Source organism: Somniosus microcephalus, chromosome 1 (assembly GCF_052327205.1).
Source record: "Somniosus microcephalus isolate GS21.2 chromosome 1, FLI_Smic_1.0, whole genome shotgun sequence".
Taxonomy (NCBI): domain Eukaryota; kingdom Metazoa; phylum Chordata; class Chondrichthyes; order Squaliformes; family Somniosidae; genus Somniosus; species Somniosus microcephalus.
The window spans coordinates 114,342,999-114,367,209 of NC_140987.1; positions in this window are offsets into that span (position 1 = coordinate 114,342,999).

Here is a 24,211-nt window from a genome sequence, read left to right on the forward strand (position 1 = left end):
CCGGCTATGCACTCGAAAGTTATAGAGCGTAACCTACGCGTCCGTTACGTCAAAAGAAAGCTTACCGTTCCAAAACGGTCGTAAGCGTATTTACGTTTCGGCCGGACAAAAATTGCGCCCGCGGTATCCAAAAAACGTTCAAAATTCCGCTCATTAGCATCTCATTATCCGCTCATTAGCGAGAGAGTGACGTCGAGGTCGACCAATCGTACGCCGGGGTTTCCTCGCACGTGCGGGCGGGCCCTCCTACAGTCGAGTGATGGGACGATTGACCAATCCTACGCTTCGGTGACCTGACGGTCGACCAATCGGTGCGTGTGTGGGCGGGCCTTATCGTTCTGAACCGAGGTGAGTGTCAGCCATCTTGATTCCATTCTTTTTCCCGCTTTCTGCGTTTTTCTTTTCAAACCTACATATCCAGCAAAAAAAATTTGCTTTTATTAAATTGTTTTAAAAAAAACTTCATTCATTTGTAAATATTTTCTCTTACCTGAAGATTCTTTTTCCTACCTTTCCCCGTTTTTGTAAGGCCTCAGAACCTAGGCCTCAAAGCCTGGGCCTCTCCTGCCCAGCCACGCCCGAGCTAGGTAATTGCCCCACGGCTTCTGCTAAGCTCCCCCCCGCCCCCCCCCCGTTACCCGGGGCAACGGCGTCAGCCACGAGGGTCACGGGACATACACAGGGTTGCGCGCGCAGCAGGAGCAGCTGAGACGCGGCGTCTCTCTCTGTTCCCCGCTCGGCTCGGGCGGGGTGACGGGGCTCTCGGGGAGTGCGGATCTCGGGCGGGGCTTGGAGAGTGGGAAGGATTACCCTGGCAACCGGGCCCGCCGGCCGTCTCTCACAGCTGCAATCGGCGGTCTTGAAGCCAGCTCGGGAGGGCGGGGCTCCGGAGAGCGGGAGGTCAGTGCTCGGGAGGGTGGGGGGCAGTGCTCGGGAGGGCAGGGGGCGGGGCTCGGGACATCGGGGGCGGGGCTCGCGACATCGGGAGATCGGGGGACGGGAGATCGGGGGGTGGGACATCGGGAGATCGCGGGGCGGGACATCGGGAGATCGGGGGCAGAACATCGGGAGATCGGGGGCGTGACATCGGGAGATCGGGGGGCGGGACATCGGGAGATCGGGGGGCGGGACATCGGGAGATCGCGGGGGCGGGACATCGGGAGATCGGGGGGCGGGACATCGGGAGATCGGGGGGCGGGACATCGGGAGATCACAGGGCGGGACATCGGGAGATCGGGGGGCAGGACATCGGGGGGTGGGACATCGGGAGATCGGGGGGGCGGGACATCGGGGGGCGGGACATCGTGAGATCGGGGGACGGGAGATCGGGGGGCGGGACATCAGGAGATCGGGGGTGGGACATTGGGGGGCGGGGCTCGGGGACTTCCCCTCTCCCCTCCTCCCCTTCCTCCCCCACCCTCCTCCCCCTCCACCCCCCCTCGCTTCTCCACCCCACCCCCCTCCCTCCTCCCCCCTCCCCCCTCCAACCCCCTCCCTTCTCCCCCCACCCCCCCTCCTCCCCCTCCCCCCCTCCACCCACCCTCCCTTCTCCCCCCCTCTTCTCCCCCTCCCCCTTCCCCCCTCCCTTCTCCCCCCCTTCTTTCCCCCCTCCCCCCTTCCCCCACCCCCCTCTTTCCCCCCCTCCTTCCCCTCCCCCTCCCCTCCCTTCCCCCCTCCCTCCCCTCCCTCCCCTCCCCCTCCCCTCCCTCCCACTCCCCTCCCTCCCCTCCCCTCCCTCCCCTCCCCCTTCCCCCCCTTTCCCCCCTTCCTCCCTTCCCCTCAGTCGCTCCCTCTCTTCCCCCCAGTCGCTCTCTCTCTCTTCCCCCAGTCGCTCTCTCACTTCCCCCCAGTCGCTCTCTCTCTTCCCCCCAGTCGCTCTCTCTCTTCCCCCCAGTCGCTCCCTCTCTTCCCCCAGTCGCGCTCTCTCTTCCCCCCAGTCGCTCTCTCTCTCTCTTCCAATAACAACATGCCCTCGAAAAAGCCTCGGCACCGCCGGGCGCTCCAGCTAGTTCATGAATAATTTTGTTTGGTAATCCAGTCAGAAGTAACGTGGGTGTGCAGTTGAAATCCATCTATATATATAAAAGGATACATCTGTCTGTCTGTCTGTCTTTCTGTCTGTCTGTCCTTCGGTGTGTCTGTCCGGCTATACACTCTAAAGTTATAGAGCGTACCTACACGTGTGTTACATCAAAAGAAAGCTTACGATCCCGGAACGGTCGTAAGCGTATTTACGTTTCGGCGATACAAAAATTGCACCCGCGGTATCTAAAAAACATTCAAAATTCTGCTCATTTGCATCTCATTATCTGCTCATTAGCATAGAGTGACATTAAGGTCGACCAATCGTACGGTCGAGCGACCCGACGGTCGACCAATCGCTGCGTGGCATGGGCGGGTTCATCGCGCAGTGCGGGCGCGCCCTCCTAGAGTCAAGTGACAGGACGATTGACCAATCCTACGCTTCGGTGACAGGACGATTGACCAATCGGTGCATGTGTGGGCGGGCCTTATCGTTCTGAACCGAGGTGAGTCGCCGCCATCTTGATTCCAAACTTTTCATTTCTTTTACCCACTTTCTGCGTCTTTAAAAAAAAAGTTGCTTTTAAACACATATTGTTTTTTAAAAAAGTTAATTACTTTCTAAATCTTTTATCTAATCTCATTAATTTTCCTACCTTTCCCCGTTTTTGCAGGTAGGCCTCGAAGCCTGGGCATCTGTTGCCAGCCATGCTGGACTCTAGGCAATTGTTTTGTGGCAAGCTCCTCCCACCCCTCACCCCCCCCACCCCCCACCCCGCTGGGCCCGATTCCGAACCAGCGGCCAACCATCTTGGTAAAGGCTGACTGGGCTCACTGCAAGCTCCTCGCGCTTCATTCGGGGGGGAGTGGGGCTCGGGAGGGGAGGGGGAGTGGAGAGGGTTACCCCGGCAACTGGGCTCGCCAGCCGCAATCGTCCGTCTCAAGCCGCTCAGGCCCAGGCCCGGTCCCGGAGATCGGGAGGCGGAGAGGGGAGGAGGGTTGTGTGCAGTACTGTGGAGTACTGTGTGCAGTTTTGGTCGCCTCACTATAGGAAGGATGTGATTGCTTTGGAGAGGGTGCAGAGAAGATTCACCAGGATGTTACCTGGGATGGAGCGCCTCAGCTATGAAGAGAGGCTGGACAGGCTGGGGTTGTTTTCCTTGGAGCAAAGAAGGCTGAGGGGGGACCTGATTGAGGTGTACAAAATGATGAGGGGCATAGATAGGGTAGATAAAGAGGAACATTTCCCCTTAGTAGGGGGGTCAATAACAAGGGGGCATAGATTCAGGGTAAGGGGCAGGAGATTTAGAGGGGATTTGAGGAGGAACTTCTTCACCCAGAGGGTGGTTGGAATGTGGAACTCAATGCCTGAAAGGGTGGTAGAGGCAGGAACCCTCACAACATTCAAGAAGCATTTGGATGAGCACTTGAAATGCCATTGCATACAAGGCTATGGACCAAATGCTGGAAAATGGGATTAGACTGGACAGGGATGGATGGGCGGCGCAGACACGATGGGCCGAAGGGCCTCTTTCTGTGCTGTAAAACTCTATGACTCTATGACTCTATGAGGGTTACCAAGGCAACCGGGCCCGGCCAGCCGCAATCGGCCATCTCAACCCGCCTCAGGCCCGGCCTCGGGAGGGCGAGGCTTGGGCTGACCAGGGCGCTGCGCTCGGCATGTCAGTGCGTGGGGTGGCACGAAGCTCAGCGGAGCCATCGCCGGCAGAGGGGAGAGGGTCTGCTGGCTCCCCCCTCCTTCCCCCACCTCCCCCACCCCTCCCCTCCTCTCCCCCCTCTCCCCCTCCCCTCCCCCTCTCCCCCTCCCCTCCCCTCCCCCTCCCTCTCCCCCTCCCCCCTCCCCTCCCCCTCCCCTCCCCTCCCCCTCCCCTCCCCTTCCTCCCCCTCCCCCTTCCTCCCCCTCCCCCCTTCCTCCCCCCTCCACCCCTCCCCTCCCCCTCTCCCCCTCCCCCCCTTCCTCCCCCCTCCCCTTCCCCCCTCCCCTTCCTCCCCCCTCCCCCCTTCCTCGCCCCCTCCCCTCCCCCCCTCCCCTTTCCCCCCTCCCCTTTCCCCCTCTCCTTTCCCCCCTCCCCTTTCCCCCCTCCCCTCCCCTCCCTTCCCCCCTCCCCTTCCCCCCTCCCCTCTCCTTTCCCCCTTCCCCCTCCCCTCCCCTTTCCCCCCTTCCCCCCTTCCCCCTCCCTTTCCCCCCTTCCCCCCCTCCCCCCTTCCCCCCTTCCCCCCTTTCCACCCCCCACTTCCCCCCCTTCCCCCCTTTCCACCCCCTACTTCCCCCCCTTCCCCCCTTCCCCCCCTTCCCCCCAGTCGCGCTCTCTCTTCCCCCAGTCGCTCTCTCTCTTCCCCCAGTCGCGCTCTCTCTTCCCCCAGTCGCTCTCTCTCTTCCCCCCAGTCGCTCTCTCTCTTCTCCCCAGTCGCTCTCTCTCTTCCCCCCAGTCGCTCTCTCTCTTCCCCAGTCGCTCTTTCTCTCTCTTCCAACAACAACATGCCCTCGAAAAAGCCTCGGCACCGCCGGGCACTCAGCTAGTAGATAATAAAGGGGTCTTTTGTTCACCCAGACCATTCTATATCAAATTACTTTACAGACTAAACCACGCCTCAGATTGCAGGAGCTGACTTTTCTGTTAGGTGCAAGAAGCTCAAAATGTAAGACAGATGTGCAGATGCCTGTTGTGTATTGGATGGTACGGGTTTTAACTGAAGGCTGGTCATCCATTTGAGCTTGCCTTAAGACGCTTGCTGAGTGAATGGTTAGTTCTACAACCATCTTTTCTGGCTCCTGATGGAATCTTCTTCTGCCACTGGCTGGGGCCAGCTGTTTCCTTCCAGCTGCTGCATGGCAGTGGCCCTTTGTATGGCAAGGTTGTGTAAGGCACAGCTGGCTACAATAATCTTGGATACCTTGGCTGTGCTGTGCTGCAAGACTTGTTGGTTGATGCCTCTACAGATTTACTTTAATATCTTGATGGTTTGCTCCATCAAGACCCTAGTGTGCCTCGTTGTATCTCTCTTAAGATCTTGTCCATGCCTCTCTCAAGGGGTCATGAGCCAAGTTCCAGTGAATAGCCTTATTCTCCCTCCCCCCACCCCGCCACCCCCCACCCATCTGCTATCCGTTCAGTCTTCCTGGTCCTTGAAATAACAGCGGCACCATGGATTACTGCAAAATGAATCCTTGGTGCCACCAAGACTGCCCCCTCTTTTAGACTGAATGCAAGTGAAAGTATTTTTTTTAATTTTTGGTGGGATAGGGTCCAAAAGCACAAGATGAAAAATCACGCAAGGTCAAGGCATTTTCTGATGAAGATCATAAAGCTCTGTATGTTAGAGTAATGAAGACATTTCTTATGTTATATTGTTGCATTATCACTGATTAATTTTGAGACCAATGCCTAGAAATTACTGTTGAAAATATTAGTGAATGGATGCTTAATGAGTTCATGACATTCCTCTGCTATTTTAACTGAGGTGTTTAACTGCTTAAAATAAATAGATGAATGTCTATGTTAAAACAATGCACAGAGGAATATCAAACAAATATTTCAAACAGTAATATCTAGGCTAAAGAAAAATACCATGACTTAAGTCAGACAGTGATCCAGAATTTGGGGCAGGACCTAGCCCCAGACCCAGTGCCAGACCCAGTCCCAGTCCCAGACCCAGTCCCAGGCCCAGCCCCAGTCCCAGACCCAGTCCCAGCCCCAGTCCCAGACTCAGTCCCAGTCCCAGACCCAGTCCCAGACACAGACGCAGTCCCAGTCCCAGCCCCAGTCCCAGACCCAGTCCCAGTCCCAGTCCCAGACCCAGTCCCAGTCCCAGACCCAGTCCCAGTCCCAGACACAGACCCAGTCCCAGACCCAGTCCCAGTCCCAGACACAGACCCAGTCCCAGACCCAGTCCCAGTCCCAGACCCAGTCCCAGGCCCAGCCCCAGTCCCAGGCCCAGTCCCAGACCCAGTCCCAGCCCCAGTCCCAGTCCCAGACCTAGTCACATACCCAAACCCAGTCCCAGACGCAGTCCCAGTCCCAGACACAGACCCAGTCCCAGTCCCAGACCCAGTCCCAGTCCCAGACCCAGTCCCAGACCCAGTCCCAGACCCAGACCCAGTCCCAGTCCCAGACCCAGTCCCAGTCCCAGACCCAGTCCCAGACCCAGACCCAGTCCCAGTCCCAGACCCAGACCCAGTCCCAGTCCCAGTCCCAGTCCCAGTCTCAGACCCAGTCCCAGTCCCAGACCCAGTCCCAGCCCCAGTCCCAGCCCCAGCCCCAGTCCCAGTCCCAGTCCCAGACCCAGTCCCAGTCCCAGACCCAGTCCCAGCCCCAGTCCCAGACCCAGACACAGACCCAGTCCCAGTCCCAGACCCAGTCCCAGTCCCAGACCCAGTCCCAGACCCAGACCCAGTCCCAGTCCCAGACCCAGACCCAGTCCCAGTCCCAGACCCAGTCCCAGTCCCAGACACAGTCCCAGCCCTAGTCCCAGTCCCAGTCCCAGACCCAGTCCCAGTCCCAGACCCAGTCCCAGTCCCAGACCCAGACCCAGTCCCAGACCCAGTCCCAGTCCCAGACACAGTCCCAGCCCTAGTACCAGTCCCAGACCCAGTCCCAGTCCCAGTCCCAGTCCCAGTCCCAGACCCAGACCCAGTCCCAGTCCCAGACCCAGACCCAGACCCAGTCCCAGACCCAGTCGCTGCCCAGACCCAGACCCAGTCCCAGTCCCAGACACAGTCCCAACCCTAGTCCCAGTCCCAGTCCCAGTCCCAGTCCCAGTCCCAGACACAGTCCCAGTCCCAGACCCAGACCCAGACTCAGTCCCAGTCCCAGACCCAGACCCAGTCCCAGTAGGTCTCTGCTTTATTTTCTAAAAGTGGAAAAACCTTTTGCAACCCCCACCCCTTCCATCATACTGTCACTCAAAGAGGTGAGATTGGCACAATTACATTCCCCCGGGGAGAAATTCTGCTAGTTCTGCCTTTATTAAGGCCAACTGAAAGGATGCCTACATGAAGCAGATGTACTTACTGTACCAACATGGCAGTGGACACCTCACGCTGGATTCCCAGTGGCAGTAGCTCACAAAGCTATCTATTGTTGTGAGGAAGGCAGCAATGGAGCATTTCAAGCAGCATTTAAAAACATTGGGCAAAAGTTTCCTCGGAGTTGATATTTTATGGTTTCCAGTGGAATTTTTTTTTTTTAAAGTGTACTGAATTCATCTCGAAAGAATATTTTTAATAATGAGATGTGAGAATCTGCAGCTTTTTTCTTATATAATTTAAATCTGACCTTATCTGCAAATTAAGATTCCAGTAAAAGACATCTAGCAATAATCAGTAGCAATAAATCAGCAATGCAGATTTGGTTTATGTAATCTTTCTCAAGCCTATAGCTAGTATTACAGATTATGGAGTAAACATTAGTAAGTTTGAAAGCAGCATTTTACATTCTGGGAGACTAGATCATATTATCATCATGTGCAGCTTTGGAAATGACTTCCATCTATACTTGCCAACCCATGCTCACTGGAGGAACCATGAAAACCGATAAAATCACTCCATAATTTCTGGTGGATTATCCCTTCTGCGCATGCAGTGCAACATTGAGCATGCGTAGAAGAGGCCATGCACAATGGATTACCAGACAATTTAAAGGTGATATGAAATGCTGGAGGTTCGGTGAGTTTTTGAGGTGTGAGGCCTGCAGCACAAATCAAAACCAGAAACACGTACTTTCTGTATAAAATCTAGACAGATGGCAACTATGGGTGAATTGTGTAATAAAAAGAGAACATGCTGGAAATACACAGCAGGTCACCCAGCTCCTGGAAAGAGGGAAGGCATGTTGCGATATTTTGGATGTGTATATATATCAGTTCTGAGGCTGGAGCAAAGGCCTGCTGTGCATTTCCAGCATCTTCTGTTTCAGTTTCAGGTTTCCAGCAATTGCAGTTTTCATTTTACAGTTAATTGTGTTATCGGGAACATGCTAGATTTTGCAATGCAGAACCTTTGAAAAACAACTTGTTATAATGACTTCAAAATTGTAGACAGGAATAACATAGAGTTAGCTTATTGTCTATGGCAAGTAGAATTAGTTTCTTGCTAGGAACATAAAAGCAGACTCCAATGGGTTACACAACTTCCCATTTTATGTCCACTTTAAGTAATAAGACAATAATCTGTAGCTGTCTTCATTATCACTGATTCATTAAAAAAAATAAAGGTGGAAAAATTGGGCACCTTAGCGCCTCCCTTTAGCACCTCTGGGAGGCGCTAACAGGACGTTAAGCACTTACCGACAGGGTGCGACAAGAAGATCGACTCCCACTATATTCGGCGGGAGGTTTGCGGCGGCAGTAAGGCGTTGCACCCTGATCTCCTTCGTCTGGAGATCGTGACGTCATCGCAATATGCACCACCCCAGTAACGCCCCGGACCCGAACTTCGGTTCCGCCCCCATGCAGCACCGACAGTTGCAGGAGGCGTTCATCGGGAGGCCGCGTGCTTTGGGGGCGATGCTTAAAGGCGAGGTGGCCGAGGTAAGTGAAAATATTGTGAAATGTTCTTTCTGTTTGTTTTCCATTTCTCTTCGACAGCGATCGATCAGCCTGGCACTCTGCTGCAGTGCATCGGGCTGATTGGGCCAGATCGTGGCTGCCGTTGGGGACCAGGTAGGTTTTGCCCTTGCAGAGTCTGCAGCAATGGCCCTTCCCTTTAAGGGAGGGAAGGAGCCTTCCAACGTGGCAGCGCTGTACGTCCCAGTGTACAGCGCTGCACACCTCCCGCCCCATCTGCTGCCTGTTGCACTCCAGGAGGAAGTGGAGCACTTGATTTAGAACTCCACTTCCTTCCTGGAGCGCAAACCTCTAATTTTTCAAAAGTTGAAAAACATTAGCACCTGGCACTAATTTTTTCAACTTTAAAAATTAGTGCCCCAGACGGGGCGATACCCAATTTCTTCCCCAAAGTATCTGTTCCCAAACAAAGGAATGCTTCCTTCGTTGACCTGATTCTTCTCATTTCTGTTCAGAGTAGCATTGCTTCCACAAACACCACAAAACAAACAATGTTCTGGTTTATACAGGTCTCAGCTCACTGGAAATATCTGGTGCCAGTCAGGTAAACCAACAGGGAGATCTGCAGCTACTCTCTAATCTACTAACCACATCAATCATTCCAAATCTAAACAAATGTCTGTTTTCACAAGAGCACTGGTGTCTTTATGCAGCAAAGTGTTTATTTTTGGGTGTGAAGTGGATGACTGGGTTTTTATTCTCTCTTGAGGTCAAATCTCCTGAGGTCAAATTTCCTCAGTCCCCTATGATTTATTATCTATTTACAAGTGCTAACCAATTTGGTCAAGGAGTCGGTTCAATGGCCTTGAATGACATGAGACTGCAGGGAGACAGATAACAGCAGTAATTCCAAATATTCAGGGCATTCTGATATAGACAAACTGATGACGAGAAAGTAGAGACCATTTGATGGAATGCATTTAATACTATCTATTTTTTATCTTCGCAGGGTAGGTTAAAAATCAAATTGTAGTTTGTGTCCAGATAATCAAAAGTGGCCAGGCTCCAGGTAGATTAAATAAAATGCTTTTTTTTCAGGAAGAGATCCTATGAAGGCTCAGTTGTTTGGCACTGACCCATATAGACCAGGAAGTTCCCAGGTTCAGCCCTTCCTCTGTGCTGTTAGCTGATCTCAGTCAGAGTGAGGGAACTGCAATCATTCTCAGTGGGCTAAGGAGGAGAAGGATCAGCCAGGGTTCCTACTTAGTATAGCTATCAAAATTAGCTCCCCCGTTCCTGAAAATCTGCATACAGCTCTAAATATTGTAGGGAAAGCATTCCTAATTTCTTCATGGAGATCATTTATCCATTCACTGCCCACAGACTTGCATAGTCTATTTAAACGTGTAACACGTTTGTTAAAACAAGCCCTTTGTCTACTACAGGATTTTTCGAGTCCCATGGTGAGGTACCTTGCACATATGAGCGCAGATTAGAAAGCCGCAGGTGCTAAATTGCAGTTACTGGGCTCGTGATTCTCCGATACACAATTACAGCAGGCAAGGACTCAGAACATCTACCCTAACGTACCAAGCTAGAACTTTAGAGAAAACTGATCATTGAAAATTGCCCTTGACTATAAACATTCAACAAGCCAAAACAAGTAATTACACAAAAAGTGCAGTGGAACATGCACTTGTATCTTAGGCTAGAGCTATACCCAACATGCCATCCTTTGTTTTTGAGGGCAAAAAAAAAAAAAATTACAGTACATGAAAGCCTAAAGGGATTTACAAATGATGAATGCACAAGTTTTATTTTCTAAGTGGTCTAGGGGCTTATCTCCCAGAAAAATTTGAATTTTGACAGTTTGGCCTGGAATCTCCTCTGAAAAATCACCCATTTTGGGGCGGATTTGGGACAGGAAACAGAAAACGTGTGGTACTATGGGATTATCAGACTGGTTGACAGAAAAGACTAAAAAAGCTATTGATATTTAACTCTGCCAATGTAGTCTATGTGCACCCAAGACTAATGATGCTAAACTGCAATTGTTCTTGCCAGGTTTAGTTTTGTTTTGTAAAAATTACATGTCAATTGGCTCTACCAAATACTATTAGAATTTATCTCCTGTCTTGTTATTTGTCATCCTCAAATAAGCACGTTAGAAGCTTTTATTGCATTGACAAAGTGCAGTCGCTTGATGTAAATAAAATTATAATGATAATGATTAGCCATGTATTAATGCTGATGTACACATCCTTAGGGTAAGCTTGGAGCAAACAGCAAAACCATTATCTTATCAGACCAATTAGCAACGTCCTGTTTTTTCTGGATAAAACGAGTTAGTGCAAACCCAACAGTTTGAACAAAGCCATGAATGCTCATTAACCCCTGGTGATCTAAGGCAACCTTTCATTTTTTAGCAGGTGTGAATTACAGCACATTATTAGGCTTTCACTTTCAAGAAGTGCAACGTTTAAAGGAAGAGTCACAACTGACCTCAAAGAGTGAAGGCTCAGAAAAGGGCTTTTGTTTCCTCTCACAATCACACACGCCAATCCATATTGGCAACAGTGAGGCGGAGGCCGCGGTGACGAGGAGGACGGAGCGGCTGAGGGACATCGTGCTCCCACTGCCACTGGAAGCCATTGAACTGACTTTCTGAACACGGCACTGTAAGAATAGCTGACGTGTCCCTACGGGGAGTAAGCATTCCATTGTACTTGTACTAGTACTGGTTACATATTATGGCAAATAAAATTGAATTGAATTAAGAACATGAGCAGGAGGCAGATTTACTGACTGCATACCAAGCTGTAGTCAACATTTCGGTTGTGTCAAAACACACAGGTTCTACCCTTTGTATACTTGAGGTCATCCAAAACTCGGCTGCCCGTGTCCTAACTCACACCAAGTCCCGTTCACCCATCTTCTTAGGCAGTCCCTCGGAACCGAGGATGACTTGCTTCCGCATTAAAAATGAGTTTGCAGGTGACTGATGAGTCCAATGCGGGACCTACTGTCTCTGTCACAGGTAGGGCAGATGGTGGTTGAAGGGGCAGGTGGGTGGGGTGCTTGGGTTGACGTGCGTTCCTTGCGCTGCCTGCGTTTGGCTTCCGCTTGCTCCTGGCGAAGAGACTCGAGGTGTTCGGCGCCTTCCCGGATTCTTCTCCTCCACTTTGTGTGGTCTTGGGCCAGGGATTCCCAGGTGTCGGTGGGGATGTTACACTTTTTCAAGGAGGCTTTGAGGGTGTCCTTGAAGCGTTTCCTCTACACACCTGGGACTCTCTTGCCGTGCCAGAGCTCCGAGTAGAGTGCTTGTTTTGGGAGTCTCGTATCGGGCATGCGGACAATGTGACCCGTCCATCGGAGCTGATCGAGCGTGGTCAAAGCTTCGATGCTGGGGATGTTGGCATGAGCAAGAACACTGATGTTGGTCAGCCCTGTGCTCGCTGACCTACATTGGCTCCCGGTTAAGCTGCGCCTTGATTTAAAAATTCTCTTCCTTGTTTTCAAACCCCTCCATGGCCTCACCCCTCTCTATCTCTGTAATCTCCTCCAGCCCTACAACCCCCCCCTCCCCCGCCCCGAGATATATGCGTTCCTCCAATTCTGGCCTCTTGAGCAGCCCCGATTTTAATCACTCCACCATTGGCAGCCATGCCTTCAGCTGCTACGGCCCTAAGATCTGGAATTCCCCTCCCTAAACCTCTCTGTCTCTCCACCTCTCTTTCCTCCTTTAAGTAGCTCCTTAAAACCTACCTCTTTGTCGAGACTGTTGAGTCTGTGTTCCAGATATACTTATTTTAAATAACTGGACACAGACAACAGGAAAAACTTAAACAGGTCTTTACTACTTGAAGGTCAGGGCTGAACTGCTTTACAAATTACTACACAGAGCTTATATACCGGTGTGGTCACCACCGGTACTACAATATACAGTAGCAAGAGAAAGTAGTCCATCTTCTTAAGGTAGTTCTCTTAAGGTGGTACAGGTTACATACACCACAGAGACTTTTGTGCCCTAATATCTCTTTATGTGACTGGGTGTCAAATTTAGTTTGATAACTCTCCTGTGAAGAGCCTTGGGACGTTTTACTATGTTAAAGGCGCTATATAAATACAAGTCGTTGTTGTCTGCACACCTAAAGCATCAACTTGTCTGCTCTCTCCAAAGATTCACCCTAACCTGCTGAGTAATTCCAGCATTTTCTGTTCTTGTTTAAAGTTTCCGTCATCTGCCTTATTTCACTTATTATTCAGATACCAAGGTGTTTTTATATGTCAAGGTTTACTACTGAGTTTGTCCCAACCACCATTCCTGTTCCTCTTTTCTGGTTTTAAAACCATAAAGCGCAAGACTAGAAATGACTGCTGGTGATCTATATTCCCTATAATTTTTCTGGCTCTACACAGACCATTCAAAACTACCGCGCATGCGTGGTTTTTACATTGAAATGCCGGCAAGCCAGCTGTGCGGGTATTCCCTGGAGCAGTGCGTGGCCACGCACCTTACAAGGAGCACTGCTGGTGATATTAGCAGACAGATGCTTAGCACATTCATGTAACATTCGTCTGTCTGCTGTTTTAACAAGGCGTTAACCCATTTAATGCCTTAAAATCTAAGGGTTAATCCACTATTATTACCAACAATCATTTCTAGGCAGTCTTCCACTTTTAGCCCTGTCGAAAAGGTCTATTTTCTTGTCCAGGAAACAAAAACACTTACACGCTGCAATCTACCTTTTATATATTGAAAATGGTGACTGCTCTCAAAATTCTAATGGGAAATCATCTGTAGGCTCAGTGAGCATAATATTAATGGCCCTGAATTTGCAGTCAGTGGCATAGTTAAGGAGTACGCCACCGACACCTGAAGGAAATCCGCACTTAACTCGTGCGAACCCCCTTCAAGAACTTGCTCGCAAACGCTGCAGAGTTGTGCGCAGCGTAGTGCCCCATGGATCCCAGGAGCGCACCTTTGTGCGTATGTGAACCTGGGATCACGTGGGGCGGTGCTCCTTTCACTTCCTGACTCTTAGCCAATCAGGAAACAGAGGAGACTTCCCGGTGCTGTGATAGTTTTTCAGTTGTCTTCCATTGCGTGACTTAAAGATTACACAAGTAACAATGGGATCTAACAATGTTTGACTTTGTTAAACCAAATTTTTTTCACAGATTTGCCCACAACTCATTTTAAAAGGCTATTAAAACATGCATGCCATTCAGTTACAGAAATTAATGTATTTACTCGGAGCAACTCGAGAGCAACTCGATTCTCCAAGCGAGCACCCTTCAACTGCTGGTCGGCTAGGGCGGCCCAGTCCTATCCCATCGGACTTCCAAAATTTTGACTCTCTCTCCCAGCCATGGCTCACCTCATAAAACAATTGTCCGTTAATAAAACGTAGTGGTGATATTAGTCCCATTCAGTTTTCTCGAACTATTTTCTACCCAATAATTAAGATGTTTCCACTATTTCTAAAGCAAAACACAGCTAGGATATTGGACAATCCCTTTCTGTCAGTATGAATAATCTAATCTGCTGGAAACAAATTTGCTGTGTTTATCAATACAAATCATCTAATGCACAGGAAGAGCTCCCTCGATATATTGTATAATGGAAGAGAATGGGAGATTAAAACAAATTGGCCTTTTTGTGTGACAGCAGCAATGTTTGGAACAGGTTTGTAATACAATTTTCTCATCCCCCCACCCTCCCCTTACGCTGTGCAATAGGGTTCCTGAGGGTAATTTTCAGGATAATTAATTCACAGTAGGTGGGCAAGTAGCCCAACTTTTCGGCAGCACGTTCATTTGTGTGAGGAGGTGAAATGTGCAGCGAAGCCATTGTGCAGTCAGAATTTGACTGATCACAAGTTCGGGAATTTCAACGGTGATATGGCGGCATACTCTGAGAGTACGCCGTCATACCAACCACGAATTCAGGGCCATTACGTGACTTGTTGAGTGCAATAGGGCTTCACCTGACATCACATGGCAAACCACTGTGCTCTCCCTCCCTCCACAAGACATTATAAACCCCTTGGCCTAGAAATTAAGTTAAGGCCCGCCAGCAGGCTAACGCCCAAAAGTTAGCGCTGCGCGCGGAGCCTGTTGCGCCCGCCAGAAATTCACTTTTAGCGCCCCAAGTCGGAACCGGGCGCTGTTCCAGGGTGTGCCCGCCTCCGCTTGGGGCGCTGAAAGTGAATTTCAGCGCTCCAGCTGCCGCTGCGCCACCCGATGCGGTGCGGCAGGCTGGGGTACTGCAGGCCTCCTCCTTCTCTTAAGGAGGAGCTGCCTGCAGCCGTGAGATCGCCGCTGGATTCTGCCGGCAAATGAGCCCGGCACCACGGAGAAGTGCCGGGCTCGCGGGAATCAGCTACCAATGCCGCGGGGGGGGGGGTGTAGGAGGCCGGGGAGGGAGGTGTGGGCAGGCAGTCGCCGAAAAAGCGGCTGGCCGCACCTCCACCTTAAAGCGCCCCAGTAGCGCAGCAGTACGGCCCCGTTTTTCAATCGCTGTTTGCGGCCGCTGCAGAAGAGGCGGCCGCAACTAAATATGGGGTTTGGGCCGGAAGCGGGGCGGAACCGGGGCACTGCGCACACCGATGACGTCATCGGTGTCGGCGCAGCGCTACCGGCTACCGCCGCCATTGCCGCAGCGCTGAATATCAGCGCACCCTCTTACACTGACGCAGAAACCCTATTTGGACGAAACGTGGGCGCAAAGCCTACTGAATTTCTAGGCCCTTGTCTTTTTGTGATTTGGTGGCCCAGAAACTTCCTGCAGTATTTCCTTGCTGTGAAAAAGCACCTGCCCACAGAAACAAGACTAAAATTAGATAACTGACAGAGTGATCACACTATCTCTGTAATACTGTTTGTTAGTGTTACTGCATCAAATACCACCATAGCACCCAGACACGTCTTTATCAACCCTTACTACCACCATGACCAACCTGTAAATGATATCTGGCATTTCAATTCTGCAAATATTCAATGTCAAAGGGGTACATTCTGCCAAAAAATTAGTATATTAATGATTATTTATTCTTACTGCCAATTATTTGAAACAGCCTTTATCTATCGAAATTGAAAATGTAAAAACAAAGTTGAAACTTAAAAGAAAAGAAAGACTTGCATTTATATAGCGCCTTTCATGACCACCGGACGTCTCAAAGCGCTTTACAGCCAATGAAGTATTTTTGAAGTGTAGTCACTGTTGTAATGTGGGAAACGCGGCAGCCAATTTGTGCACAGCAAGCTCCCACAAACAGCAATGTGATAATGACCAGATAATCTGTTTTTGTTATGTTGGTTGAGGGATAAATATTGGCCAGGACACTGGGGATAACTCCCCTGCTCTTCTTCTAAATAGTGCCATGGGATCTTTTACGTCCACCTGAGAGAACAGACAGGGCCTCAGTTTAATGTCTCATTCGAAAGATGGCACCTCCGACAGTGCAGCACTCCCTCAGCACTGCACTGAAGTGTCAGCCTAGCTTTATGTGCTCAAGTCCCTGGGGTGGGACTTGAACCCACAACCTTCTGACTATACGTAATCCTCAATGTCAGCAAATAAAGAGAAACTTTACCAAGGACCTTCACCAAGGACCTTCGATTAAAAATAACCTGATTTGTTTGATTAAATTCTTTTACATTTTGTGCAAACAACTTTTCCCTTCCCTTCCCACGCTATTTTCTGTCTATAACCATCAAACATACAGGGTGAAATGTTCAAGGTTAAGGTTGGGCTTGTTAGTAAAGACACACAATATGAAATAATTAATTATTTCACAATTTCAGTTGTAAGAGTTGTTTGAACAGCTCTGGATGTGCACCTGCAAATAGTGTCTGGGAATCTGAGTATTTCTTCATTGTGATTGGTCCCTGTACTTCATTGTCAATTGGGTTGCCTGTCTCTGGCACACCTATAAAATTATAAAGTTGTGGCAGTAGATAATCACTTTTTGGCTTTTTTTTTTAAAAAATCACTTGAAAAGAGTTCTAATGTATTTGTGCTCTCTGCCTTGCCAGAAGATATTACATGGTTTCATAATTCCCACACGTTCTCGAGAGAGTCAAACCCACGGATCTTCAAAGGATATCTTATATAATGTATGGTTTCCAAGCCACAGAGCAGGAAATTCAAACCTGGTGTTAAACATACTACACCAACACATCAGTCACATCCTATCATCAATTAAAACACTTCTTTGTTTTTTATGAGCAAATTTTGGCCTAGAAATTCAGTTGCGTGCGCCAGCCGTTAGCGCCTTAGGAGGAGTAGATCTCGAGCGCTAGGCGCTTAGCGCCCGGGCGCAGCGCGATCTGCGCCTTGCCCCAACTTCAGTAGACATTTAGCGCCGGCGCAAAGTCTTTGCGCGCGCCCTGCTGCGCGCGCAGATTATGACGTCATTTCCTCGTGCAACGCCCTTTGTGCGCCCCAAACCGGAACTTCAGTCGCGCCGGCCCATTGTGCGCCGGGCGGCCCTAACGACTGTGGAGTGGAACGGTGCACAGCCGAAGCGGGCCGCGGGGAGCGCAAATTAAAGGGCACTTACCCTGCACTATAAAGGGCAGGCATTTTGCAGCAATCACTCTTGTGCAACGGATTTTTTGAAAAAAACCAAGGAAGGGAGCTTACTGCTTTGGGCCAACACTAGGTCAGGTATTTTTGGCTTCAGGCCAGAGCTTTGCAATTCGCCTTCACTGATATCTCATTGTTTGCCAGCATATTATGGGGGCTGCATGGGGTGCCAATGCTGAGTTTCAGGATTATGTCGGAAGGGCTCACAGACGCTGTGTTAGAGGGGCAGCCCTGGCTAGACGCAGAGGGGGCAACAGGCGTCGGCAACGTGGGCCTTACCCACTCAGGCAATACCGCCAGCAGGTCTCGTATCTCAACATGACTGGCGCGCAATGTGTTAGGAGGCTGCAATTCAGAAGGGAGGTGGTTGCAGAGATCTGCCATCTGCTTCACAGAGATCTGCGTCCACAGCTGAGTTGCAGGACGTCTCTGTCGGTGGAAGTGAAGGTGACGGTGGCTCTGAACTTCTATGCCACCGGCTCCTTCCAATCAGCTGCTGGGGACATTGCTAACATATCCCAGTTCGCCATCCATTGCTGCATCCACCAGGTCACCAATGCCCTTTTCAGAAGGAGACGCCAATTCATCTCCTTCCCCATGACCCTGGAGAGGCAGCAGCAGCGTGCAGTGGGATTTGCAAGAATCGCGGACTTCCCCATGGTGCAGGGCGCCATTGACTGCACGCATGTGGCTTTGCGGGCACCTCTGGACCATCCCGAGGATTACCGCAACCGGAAGGGCTACCATTCCCTCAACGTACAGCTGGTGTGTGACCACAGGCAGCGCATCCTAGCTGTCAATGCCCGCTTTCCAGGCAGCAGCCACGATGCCTTTATCCTGCGACAGACTACTGTGGCTGACATCTTCCAGGCACAGCCTCACCCAAGAGGATGGCTTATCGGGGACAAAGGCTATCCTTTGTGTACCTGGCTCATGACCCCGCTCCGCGCGCCCAGGACCCCTGCTGAAGAGGCATACAACGAGAGCCATCAAGCGACTAGGAACATCATAGAACAAACAATTGGCGTCCTCAAGCAACGGTTCCGCTGCCTGGATCGTTCCGGCGGATCTCTGCAGTATTCGCCGGAGTGAGTCTCCCAGTTCGTGGTCGTTTGCTGCATGCTGCACAACCTGGCTATCCGCAGGACTCAGGCACTGCCACCTCACGCTGGAGCACCACCTCAGGAGGAGGAGCAGGAGGAGCATGAGGAGGAGGAGGAGGAGGAGGAGTACCAGGCCAGGAGGGAGGCACAAGGTCCAAGGGCCGCCCGTCGGCGGCTTATTGAACGTCACTTCTAGGCCCCCTGTCAGGGAATGGCTTGTGCCAATGAAAGAACATGAATGCAGCCGCTCCGCAAGCCCTCAGCCGCTTAAGGCAACAAACACTTCAAAGATCAAACATGGACAATATGAATAAATAAAATGCTTTATTGAACAAACTCAGGGCCCTTCCCACATGAAACCCAAAAACAGACAACACCCCCCAAAAAACAGTCACACACATGACTCACTCCCACAACCTGGGGAGGAATAACAAAACATTTAAACAAAAATGGATTTCATCCTCGGCCTTAACAAAACAACCATCCCCAGAAACAAAACAACCATCCCCAGAAACAAAACAACCATCCCCAGAAACAAAACAACCATCCCAATATAAACAAACATTTGTCCACACCCTCTATTTTGTGGCCCGCGAGGGCGATTCCTTGTCCAGCCTTTGGCGGCCCCTGGCCGCCCTGCTGCTCCTCCTCAAACCGTGCCCAGTGGCTGCTGCAAGGCTGGGGGAAGGCTCCTGAGGGGCACATGTTGTCACGGCAGATGCCCTTGGGGGTCGGCCTAGATGAGGTCTGGGCCTCGAGGGGCCAGCTGGTGAATGCTGCAGCTGTGGCTGGCCAGCATCAGTCGGATCAGCATCTCGTGGCAGCTCCACTGGGGGAGTGACAGTGGCGGCTGGAGGAATGGGGGCAAGCTGGCGTATGGCAGGCGGCCGCTGGTCAAGTGACACACTGGCACTCGCCCGGGCCTGCACTGCAGCATGCGCTGCAATGTGCCGAACGACAGACAGCTGTGCTGCTACAGTGCGGCGGGTGTCCTGGCGATGCCTGGCTGACGCAGCGAGTGTGGCAGCAGTGAGTGCCCGTGCTGCCCTGGTCTGTGACCGCATCAGACCAGCCAGTGACTGCATGGCACCACTGATCACCTGCCCACTCGCTGCGTGAGCTGCCCCGAATTCCACCCAACTCGCTGCCTGTGCTGCCACGAATTCGGCGCAACTCGCGTCCTGTGCTGCCCCGAATAGCTCCAAACTCCTGGCCTGTGAGGCCCCGAACTCGGCCACACTATGAGCCAGGGACTCGATGGCCTCAGGCATCCATGCCACAACCCCCATGAGCTCGGTGTGCCGGCGCTCCAAGTCCACGGACATTTGATCGAGGAGGCGCAGCTCCTCGGAGTTGACCGTCGCCGGACTGGAGGCCGGACTCTCCCTCTGGGGAGAAGGCCGCCGAGCTGGCCGACCCTTCCCGCGTTGCTGGGTGCCACTGGGCCCAGCAACTACACCCCTCTGGGAAGAAGGCCGCTGAGCAACCGCACACCCCCTGCGTTGCTGCACGCCACTGGTCCCAGGAGCGACACTCCCCTCCGACACTTCCCCCAGGCTCTCCTCCAGGGAAGACGTGTCCCCTACATTGGCATCCCCTGGCGCGGGTGAGGGTTCCCCTGATGGGCCGCCTTCCTCTTCCTCTTCCTCCTCCTCCTCCCCCTCCTCTTCCGAGGGGCTGTCACTGGCAGCTTCAGGGACCTCCTCCTCACCATCTGAAAGCAGGAAGGGACAAGAGTAGCTTTAGATTGAGGAGAGGGCATCAGCGAGGGAGGCATGAGTGGTGGCATTCAGCGCTTTGGTCGGACAGTGGCAAAGGATGTAGATCTGATGCGCAAGTGGGACGAGAGAGGTCCAAAAGGTGATGTCCTTACCATTGGTGCCCAGAACAGGGTCGGCATCTCCACTGGCAACGGGCCCAATCACCCGGGCTCCCATGAGGCGACCCATGCGCTCTTCCAGGTCAGTGAGCTGCTGGATCTGGGGACCGCCTCCCCCGGTCTCAGTCCGGCTCTTCTGATTGTGGGCCAACTTGGCCTGCAAGAGAAAGGACGGCCTCTAAGTACAGTGTGTAGCCCTCATCTGGTGTGCACTGCCTCCCATGGTCGAATAGCTTGGCCAGTGTGGAGCCCTGATCTGGTGTGCACTGCCTCCCATGGTCGAATAGCTTGGCCAGTGTGGCAAGTGCAGTATGTGCAATTGATGTTCATGCCAGTCCCATAGCTGCTGGATGAGGGCTGGCCATTAGGGCTTTCAGGTCCCTTTGCCCATAATGTGAGGTGCACATGCAAGGATGAGGAGGACACTGGAAAGGGTACTCACCCTGACAATCCTGGTGAGGTCATTGAACTTTTTTCTGCATTGGACAGAGTTCCTGGGGACCTCGCTGTTGGCTGTCACCCTGATGGCGACCTCCCTCCAGGCTTTCCTGTAGACGCTGGTCGCAGGCTTCTTCCCACTGTCCGGGAACAGGTCTTTGTGTCTCCTCTCCAAAGCCCCAACCAGCAGCTTCAAATCATGGCCAGAGAAGCGCTGCGCTCGTTCACGGGTCTTCTGCATCTTTCCCGGCGCTATTTCTGTTCAGCAGCAGTGTTTAGGCTTAGCTGGAGGGCTGCAGCGTCCAGGGCGTGGCAGCAGATGAACTCGACCCTTCCCCCTTTAAGAGCTGGCCGGCGCCAGGGTGTCTGTTGTCAATCAAGAAATGACCGCACCTGCGCTGCGCCCGGCCTCGGCGGTTTAGCTCAGCACCGCCGGCTTTGCGCCTAAAGATAGTTGTGGAACGCCAGTTTTAGCGCTCGAGCAAACTCTTAGGGCGAAGCTATTGAATATCGGCGAAGTGGCCTCGACTTTGCGCCGGGCGCAAACTTTAGCGGCCGCCCGACTTTTCCGCCCCAAAAGTGGCTATACTGAATTTCTCGGCCACTCTCTTTATCACTTTATATAACTGCTTCTCACACTTCCTTGGTGAAATATTCAAGATTAGGGATGAGTCTTTTGGCACGACTACAATGTAAAAAAGATGATTATATTTTACAATTTTGATCAAACCACTTTTTTGTGAAGTTTCTATATGCTGACCAGGCATAAACTGCTTGGGAATCTGAGAAAACCTGTCACTGTGTGTGGTTGTAAATATCACCAAGATCTCGGGCACACCCATAGAAGTAATTACCTTTTGCTTTATTGCAGTATTTCTTAATACCACATTAAAGGCATTACAATACATCGGTTTTCATCATCTCCCAGTAGAGATTATGATGCCTTTCAATTAATGGCACGATGCTCAATCACTCATGCTTATTGGAATAATTGAAGTTTTTCACTCAGTCATTCATTTGGAAAAAATATAACCTGCTTAAATAAGTGTATGTTGCGTGTACCAGCCTTGTTTATTCAATTAAATATATTTATCTGCATGTTCAAGCACGTCTGCCATTGTTTGATTCTTCCCAGTACTATAAATCCCCTATTTCAATTTGAGAGAATGGTCCCTGGCATAAGGTTAATGCCAGGGGTGAGGGGTGGTGGGGTGGGGGGGAGGGGGGTAGTCACTAAAAGACTGCCAGTAGTGGGAGGGAGAGGGAAGGCCAGGGCTGGTGAGGCCCACAAGCAATCCTCACAAAAAAATGTCAATACTTACCTTGGCCTCTTCTGGCCACTCTGCTGCCTCCCAACAGGTTTATCTGGCGGGTTTGGCACCGTGCAGGACTCCACGATTTCACGTAAAAATGACAAATTTTCCAAAAAGTAGTTTGGCAGATATTAACTGAAAAGATCCAGGTTGATTTAAATTCCCAGCAGGTTTCCAATGTGAAACCATGGGAGTCAGTTAGTTTCCTGCCTGCTCGCAGAAGCATGAAGCCACGGTGACTTTAACGCAGAAATAAATGCACCAATGTTCACTGACTATTAATGCACTATAAAAAAGTGTCTCCGGCCTCATGCCAGCACCAATGGGTGGACAGCCTGGCTGCTCCACTGACTTTGTGCTCAGTTTGGGCAGAAGAGGATGATTGTCATTGTATCATTTGCGTATAGCATCACGATTAAAATGTGGACGGCTATTCCAGCTCATTTCTTCCCTAGTATAAAGAAAAGCACAGGCCCTTTAAAATATGCTTTCCTTTTATAATGTGTCCTGAAAGAGTGCACATGTTAAATGCAACAATTGTCTTTGGTCATGAAATGATGTGACAGTAGTTCCTATGGATATATTCAGCAGAGCTGCAAGAGATGCTTGCCTTACCTTTGAGTGCTCACAGTGTACTACATATACTGAGCTGCTACATTTTCATTCTGATTGGCTATTAATTCATCCTTTCGTTATATGTCAAGCAAAAATGGTGTTTGAGGTTATCCTTTGAGTAACTGAAAAGTTAACAGCCCATGAAAGAATCACAGGAACAGGAGTACAGTGTTTAGCAGAGTACAGTGTCAGCTGTGGCTCAGTGGGTAGCACTGTCTAGGTGGGAGGGGCTAGGAGTGAGCCAGGTGTTACTGGTTGCCTGATTGCAGCTGGGAGTTGGAGGGAGTTTGTAAAAAGTTGGTGGTGGGTTTTGGGGTTTTGTTTTCAGGTTTTAGGGCCTTTTTGGCCCACAAAAACAGCCAGATGGCTGCTGAGGGGTCCGGAGTGCCGGGCCCCTCAGAGGACAATGTTCCTAAGAGGAATTTAATTAGGGAAGAAACTGTGGTGGGAAAGGAAAAAAAAGGCCCAAAGATTTGGGCCGGGACCCCAGGAGGTTTGGTAAAGAAAACACGGTGGTGGTGCAGTGTGAGGAGAAGAAGATTCGAGCTTGGGATATTATCCAGGCGGTTCATGAGGACTGTGGCGAGGGAAGCTGCTTTGTTTGCCGACCAAAGCCAAATGTGGGATTCGAGCTGACAGTCAGTGGTCGTGAGGAGGTGGAAAGACTGTTACTCAGTCTGAAAGTTGGTGAGAAATTCTTGGAGGTGACTCTGCTATGTTCAGAGGAGGTGGTGGTTTCATTTTTAAACTTGCCAGTTTACATCGAGGACGAAGTGCTAAGCAAGAAGTTGGAGTCGTGGGACATTAAAATATGTTCTGCAATAAAAAGGAGGTACTATCCGGGAACACGGGTAGCAGACAGAACCCGGTATGTAAAGGTGCGTTTCCCAGAGGGGGTGAGGTCATTGCCGTACAGTATGAAGTTTGAGACATTGGAAGGAGTGCAGTACTTTCGTGTGCTGCATGATAACCAAGTAAAGGTGTGCTATTATTGTCTTGGACATGACCATCTCGTAAGAAACTGCCCAGACCTGTATTGTTACAATTGCGGTGAGTCGGGACATATTGCTCGGAGCTGCAAGGTGGAGAGCTGTGGGGTGTGTCGCAAAGGCCCCACCCGCTGTGAGTGTGTGGCAGAAGGGAGCGATGTGAGTGATGAGGAGATGGGAGAAGGAGCAGGAGATGAGAAAGGAATGGCCGGAGGAGCGGTGCAGTCGGAGGACACAGCCGGTAAAATGAAGGAGAAAGGAGCACAGGAAGAGGCAGAGGATGGCGGAGCGGAGAACGCGATGGAGATGGCAGAAAACACGCCGAGTGCTGTGGAGGGGAACAAAGACAGCAGCGGGCAGCGAGGGTCGAGTGCAGACTCGAGCCTTAGTGTGGTTCGGCTCCCCCTGAGGAGTCTGGTGTCTGCGGGGGGAGAGGAGGCGGGAGCAGGGTGTGTGGTGGATGTGGGTGCTCTGGGGAGAGGTGGGGAGTCGGATATCTTGGTGAGCAGGATGGGGCAGGACGGGGAGAGGGTGCAAGAGGCAGGAGGCTTAAAGGGACAGCAGGATGGGATCGGCGAGATAGAGACGTCAGAAGGGAACAATTTAGGTGCGCCATTGTCCCATGGAGTGAGGGAACAGGGTGTAAGGGTCAGAGGTGGAGATGTGGTCGAAGGGAGCGGCACAGTGGGAGAAACTGCGATAGCAGGAAGACTCTCTATGGGAGATGAAGTATC